This window comes from Typopeltis vanoorti, chromosome 20 (assembly GCF_054136105.1).
Source record: "Typopeltis vanoorti isolate ZY-2024b chromosome 20, IOZ_Tvanoo_1.0, whole genome shotgun sequence".
NCBI classification, from domain to species: Eukaryota; Metazoa; Arthropoda; class Arachnida; order Uropygi; family Thelyphonidae; genus Typopeltis; species Typopeltis vanoorti.
The window spans coordinates 72054494-72061794 of NC_143568.1; the positions used below are offsets into that span (position 1 = coordinate 72054494).

At 37.0% G+C, this 7301-nt stretch overlaps 1 pseudogene; it reads right to left on the reverse strand.

Moving 5' to 3' along the window:
• Positions 1-1313: 1313 nt before the first annotated feature.
• On the reverse strand, positions 1314-1430 carry LOC150095556 (U2 spliceosomal RNA; annotated as a pseudogene).
• Positions 1431-7301: the final 5871 nt, after the last annotated feature.

A 7301-nucleotide genomic window follows, 5' to 3' on the forward strand; every position in this document is an offset into this window, starting at 1 on the left:
CTTGCTCAGGGGTGATTTTGCTGATGTCATCAACGAAGAGGTCACCCCATTTTGCACTGACGATGTCGGGTCTATATTTCCCTGTGAGGAGGAGTTCAGGTTCTCCTACTTTATCTATTGCCTCTTTAAACTTTTCTGCCACTCCGGGCATACCTTTAAGGAGATGTCTTAGAGTCTCCCCTGCTTTTGCATGAGGGACTTCTGGGTGTTCGTTTTCAGATACCTTTACTGTTTTGAGATTTGTCAGCTCTTCTTCCTGCGGACTTAATGGCCGTTTGGAAGTTTTGGTGTTCGTCTCCATCTCTACTTCAGCTTCTTCTACTGTATCTGAGTTGGCGATGTCTATATTGGCAGTGGTAGCTCCGCTTCCGTCCGTGGGAGTTACCATGATGGTTTCTGCATTGTCAGTCTCTTCTGTTGGGATCGTATTGCTGGTCTCTGCAATTCTGGTAGGTTTCCCTCCCTTACGGGACCTTTTCGTTGTCTTAGACATGGCGGCATGATCAGGAGTGGCCTCAAGAGGCGGAAACTCTTCCTGTGTTGTGACCTTTTCATTACTTGGTTTTGTTGCTGATGTGATTGCGCCACCCATCCTCTCTGCGAGGGTTCTGGATGGGCAGGTGTCGACTCTGTGGTCAGTGATCCCACATTTCAAACAAGCTGCCTCACATTTTTCTTGGTTGTGGCCAATTTTTAGGCAGTTCTTGCATTTTATGCGAGGGCAGTCTGCCCCAAGATGATTGAAGGCACTACATCTAAAGCACTGCTTTTTGACGCCTGGGTAATTTACCATTACCCGGGCAGATCCTATGAGGACAAAGTTAGGAACTTCGGTCCTCATTTCAAAAGAGATGGTTACCTCCCCTGACTTCCACTCAGGATTGTCGGCGTCATTGTGAACCTGGATTTCCCGTACAACTCCCCACTTAGAGAATACGCTGTGAATTATATCGTTGTTCTCTGCATATTCTTATTCTGGGGGAAATCGTGGTATCTTAAGGGTTCTCAGGATGCTCCCAACCATGAAGGAAGATACTGTTACTTTACCACAGTCAAACCCTTGGAGAAGCTTTTCTCTGGTCTCCATATTTTTGGTCACTACCTGGTATCTTCCTCCCCCATAAGGGGTAAATCCAAAAATGTTCTCTGCGCCGACGCAGTCTATGATGGCTTTCGCCATCGCCCTTGCCGGTATTGTGGCGTCAACCTCAATGCCGAGGGTACGCACACGCGGCAGAATGGAGGGCATGATCATATGGGGGAGCCTACCTATTCCCACCACCAAGTGTTTGATATTTCCCCAGTCCGGGTTTACGAAGTTCTGTAAATTTCCGGTTAAATATCGTGAAAACCGATGGGACTCGTACCGATGTTAACGGTTAAGAACAGAAACTATACACTATATCTAAGCCAAACGGCCGAGAAGCGATCATTTAAAGAAGTGGAGTTAGAAGGAACTACAAAAATACCTGGCTAACTAACGTTACAGCTCTTGGATGAAGTGCATAAATCTTATGAAGAAAGCGCAATCACATTAAAATATCTATTTATTTATAAATATTTATAAATGGTGTCAATCCTAAATGTCTTATTTTATAAGTATATTTGAGTAATACGTCAAAAGAAATTATTTTATACTATTTTTAATTTTACCTAACATGTAGTACAATACTTTTTTTTATAAAAATTTTAAGTGATTTAGATAATCACTTGGAATTGCCACGATTCCAAGAAATAAAGTTTGTAAACCTTTATGTAAAAACATCACAATATATAAAACAGGTGAATGTTTATTTGTAATGCTTCAAATGTAAGTAGAAGTATACATTTTCTATATCTGATTTATTCTCCTGAGTTTCGAAATTTGTGCAAATCAAGTCTAAAGATGTTACAATACCAAGGCAACTCATTGTAAAGGTGGGTAAAGCTCTGAAACAAAGTATACTTCGTTTCAGGCGCAAACTTAATTGTTTGCATACTTGGGATTAGGAGTTAAAATAACCAAGTTTATAAAATAACTTGGTTATCCTAATATACAATATCCCAAAGTTAAAAAATTTATTACATCTAAATCTCCTCCAGAGACTTTTATTAAAAATAAAAACACCTTGTTGCAACTTCTATAGGTAAAGGTGATAAGGCTCCGTATTACTTCCTTGGTTATCCTAATATTAGGATAATCCTAATGATATTAGGATTGGTATGTACTCGTATTTTTGGCGTAGAAGACTGAGCGTAGCTTTAGATGGTTTATCGACTACAAGATAAAATTATTTTTTCCCGATAATAACCCTTCCTTGGTTATATCCTGATATTAGGATAACCAAGGAAGCTGTAATTTAAGAAAGTAAGGAGACGGTAAATACAAAACACCAACGCTAAATTTTCAGGGTAGTAATTTGCATTTTAATTAGCCTTTTAGTTAATTGTTAACCTTAAGTTTTCGTGAAGTTTGGTTCAGGGGAAATGTTCCACTTTCTCTTCTCTCCGTTGCCTGCCCCCTGAGTGGATCTAGTCAGGATCGAAATAACTGCCTTCTAAATTTAAAATAGAAAATATCCCCCTGGGGTCCATGGTTGCTGCTGTTAATCCAATTAAATAAGCATAAAGTTTTAAAGTACTAGAGCTACTTTCAGTTTATTACGCCAATACTATGAGCTATTAAATGCATTCCTAAGTCTTCTGTTCTTAATTAAATAAAATAATTTTTGTTGTCGGCTTGTTGAACTGCACCAGAATTAACTCGATTTAGATAGCGGTACCGTTCATTTCAAGTTCCTGCAGAAGGGGGGGGGGGGAAAGCTTATTGTTACCATAGAAATGACGTCACATCCATTTGTGGCTCGAAACAACTCTTTTTATTATCGGGAAAAAATAATTTTATCTTGTAGTCGATAAACCATCTAAAGCTACCCTCAGTCTTCTACGCCAAAAATACGAGTACATACCAACTATAATCAAAATGTAATTGAAAACTTATAATACACGAGAATTAAAAAAGAAAATGCGTGGGCGAATACATTATTGCTTATTTAGGCCGAGCAGGATGTAACCTTATAAATCTACAGTCCACTGTCATCAGTATTACAAGACACAGCAGTAACTGAATATTCTGCTTAATTAATATTCCCACCTAATTATATAGACGATGTGTTAGCCACCATGCTTTCCTCACTGTTTGTAATCCGAAGCTCTCTAAACAGCAAAGCCGAACCTCATTCCTTGGTAGTTTTTATATTTTTCTCTACACATGACTGAATAATTTAGTTTGGTGTCCAACTAACTTAATGTGTATTAACATATCCGTATTGCTTTGTGTCCTATCTAATTAATTATGCTTATTTTAATCTTACTTTATAAACAAGTTGGTATATTTATGTTATGGTTAGGTCATTATGCACAGCGACGGCATCGAGGAATGATAGAGTGGCAGCGAATGCAAGTAACATCCATAGAAAAAAAAAAACATTAAAATTCGCAACAAACAATTGGATCAAGAATAATCAATGTTTTAACAATTAATAGCGATGAGAAAGTGTGATTTCACAATTCAATGTTAAGCTTTTGCACGATGTGTTGGTATAGTGCTGCCATCTAGCGATAATTACTGAATTGCAGTACATGCTATGTATACATAACTCCCTTCAGTTTCAGTGATGAAGTGTAAATATACACTATAGAGTTAAGTAAGGAACAGAAATATTTCCCCTTGTCTGTCTGTCGTTTAAGTGTTTATTTTCTTCTTCCTATTTCTTTCTCGTTTTATTTTCTTTTTCTTTTCTTTCCTTCGTGTGGAAAATTAATGGAGAAAGGTAAAGCTGTGGTACTCGAACACGTCCGATAAACAAAAGAATTCTCCGCCACTAATATTTTTTGCTACAAACTCAAAAAAAAAAAAAAAAAAAAAGGGAAAAAGTAATCCAACAAACTAAACATTAAGGCGATAACAAGTTTTTAAAAAAATGTATACGAGCTTTCACAGCATCCCACAACTGATTATTTTATTTTTAAGGTGGGAACTTAAGTAAACCACGGCGCAGTAAAAAAAAAAAAAAAATCATTAGAATTTTTTTTCTTTCTTCCTTTAACTGCGAGATATTTCAAATCCTTCGTTTTATCGCTTGGAGCGTAACGCCACAAACCCAGCGACGAACTAGCAGTAAAGAGAAAAATTAAACTGGATTACAAAAGCATGGCGAGCTAGCTAAACATTTTTATTGTCGTCTTGGAGAACGTACGCAGGTGTAGCGTTTGAATTAGAGAAGGTCTGAAGTTATTGAAAGGAAGTGACAAGCCTTGGGGAGGGTTTAGATTAAAACATGCAACAGATTCCTGTGTGTGTAAGCCATCATCGAGTCTCCAAAAATTATTATTTTGTTGTTCAACGGGAGTGATGCCTACCTCAAACGAAAGCAAATTTTAATGATCTATTAAATACACGCTTAAAATATTGTAGCGAAACTCATCGTATCAAATTCTCCAAATAAAGCATTCACTCCAACTTATATTTCTATAAATCATTGATATTATTGGAATATATTGTTGCTATCATAGATCGTTCTACATTGTTGGAATATATTGTTACTATTGTAGATCGTTCGACATTGTTATCTATGATAGCAGACATTTGACTACTATTTAAGTGAGTGGGTTCAAATCCCATCTTAAAGAATTCGGAGTTCTTTCAATGTTGATGTATTCATGCTCATATTTATATCAAGTTTTTTTTTCTCGGTATTTTATCTTACATATACTAACCGAAAAATAAATAATATTTAATTATTTAAAGGATTTTTAATCAACCACTACTATTTAAGCATCCGTAATTTTCTTCTGAATTTTATATTCCCTACTTAAAGAGCCTTTATAATTCTTTGTATATTAGTCCTGTTCCCCTCTAACTACAAGTTACAAGAAACACAATTAATAGCTCCAATATATCGTATAGATGACTACATGAACGGATCTCACGATAGCTCTTATTAAACTCCTTAGAATTTTACAAAATATTTATATAAAATAAGTATTGAATTACACACAATTTACAATAATGAAATTATACTCGATATTGCTACGAATTTTATATGGTTTGGGACATTTAAAACTGGTTGGCTAACTCATAATGAAAAAATATATTTAGGTTATTTTCATCTACTAGTTCGATACTAGCGCCACTCTACGGTAATAAGTGACACCTTGAAAATAAATCGGTAAAAAATTGTTTGGACATTACTGCAGTTGATGTTGTCTGTGACGTAAATTCTTACTCTCGAAGCAGGTTATATTAAAACAAGCGAACATAAATATTCTGAAATGATGAGGGAAGCCGGCACATAAAGACAAAGCGCGTATATTCCATAAATTTTCGTTCGCTGTGTGGGGAAAAGTGTAACTAGACAGGGAAGGGACACGAGGGTAGTCAACCAGAAAGTTAATACCCTCCCTGGCAGGTCTGAATGATGTTCAATTCCCACATCACGAAAAATCCTGGTAATGGACAGGGGTTGGCCTGTAGCTCGTGCAGAGGTGCCAAAATCGGCGCCTGCTCTATAATTAGTGTAGCATGACTGGGTGAAGGTGTTCTCAAGAGACCCCCCCCCTCCTTCTTTCCTCTCTGCTACAGGACTAGCAGTAACCAGTCCCTTCCAGGTGCCAACAAACACCCCAATACGATTGTGTTAACGAACCTGAGGTCGGACAGGATTTTTTTTTCTTTTTTTTTTTTTTTTTCGAATTCGGTTCTGCTTGATAGGGAGTTTGGTCAAGGTCTTCCAGTGCCTCGAGCGAACAGATGACTTACCATCATTAGTCGCTTATTATCGTTGACCTTTTACCTTTTCACACTTTTACGGTGAGCCTCCAACAGTAGGAAGATGTCGTCAGTTTTTCGGCCAAAAGCCGTTTGTTGTTTATGTTTCAATTCTCATTGCTAGCTCTGGATGAAAATGTGGCAACTCGCGAATATCGTTAGCAACTTAAACACTGTTATTAAGTGAGGGATTAGGAAGAAGTCGGCTTGCGTTTTCTTTTATTATCTACCCCTCCCTTCTTTAAAATGTGGCGAATTACCAGGTAGAATTAATCTCCTTTGCAACGAGTATCGGAAATGGCTTCTAACATGAAGCAGTTTTGAATTTTGAATTTTTATCTCAAGCTATCACCTCAGAAAACGAGAACGGGAAATTGGAAAACGTCATCATCATAAATGAAGCTTAATTTATAACAAAATGCTAGGATTAATTAAGTCCTCATCATCCTTATCCTTATAAGGACTGGCTTAAAGGGGCGAAGCAAGAATGCTTTTCATCTTCCCCGTTATCTGTAGAGGACAGTGTAGGAATAAGGTGTTATTGAGCTATTAAAGCTCTGATCATGGCAGGAGGGTAACAGCAATAGCCGAGCCTCAGTTAGAACTTCATTGGCTACAGCATTGCCATCCATTACCCTCCAAGAGTATTGGATTGAATGAATCAATCACCGACTATGTAAGTAAAGGTGAAATCTCAAAAATACGGACGATCTCTAGGCCACTCCATAGTGGGCGAAAGACCGTCCTAATCTCAGCGTTGGTTCCACTCAGTGACGGGCTCCCCGACCACTGAGCAGAACCGCTCAAATTCCGAGGAAAATAATTCACCGACAAAGCCCCTCAGCGGGCCGTGCCGGAGAACACCTTCCCCGGAGACTCAAAGTGCTCCCTTAAGGCAAAAACCTTAAGAGAGCGAACTCAAAAACTCATCGCCCAAGGGGGTAACAGCAACAGCCGAACCTCAGTTAAACTTCATTGGTACAGCATTGCATTGTTGCCATCCGTTACCCCCAAGGGCATTAATGAACCAATCGACCGCATCTCACGGTCGATTGATTCCAAACCTCCACCATCAAGTCCTCATCATAAATTAGCTTCATTTTGTTATAATAAATTTATATAAAAAAAGAAAAGGTGTTTTAAGTTTTATCTTTATAATTTTAAAAATATTAAAATATTTTAAATTTAAATAATAAGTTATTATTATTTTTAATATTGATATATAAATCTAGAGAAATAAAATAAATTTTTTAAAGGCATGTGATGTCACATTATTTTAAAAGGATGACAGTAATAATTGTTGAAATGATTAAATATATGGTAGTTAACTGTCACTAAATGGCGTTTGCTTATATGATATTTATGGTCATTTATTTCTTGTTTAAATATTTATCGTGTTAAAGTTCCCATTTATTTAAATGGAAACTTTTGCTGACACCAGATGGCGGTTGCTCATAATTTTTCACATTCATTTATTTCTTATTTAATATAA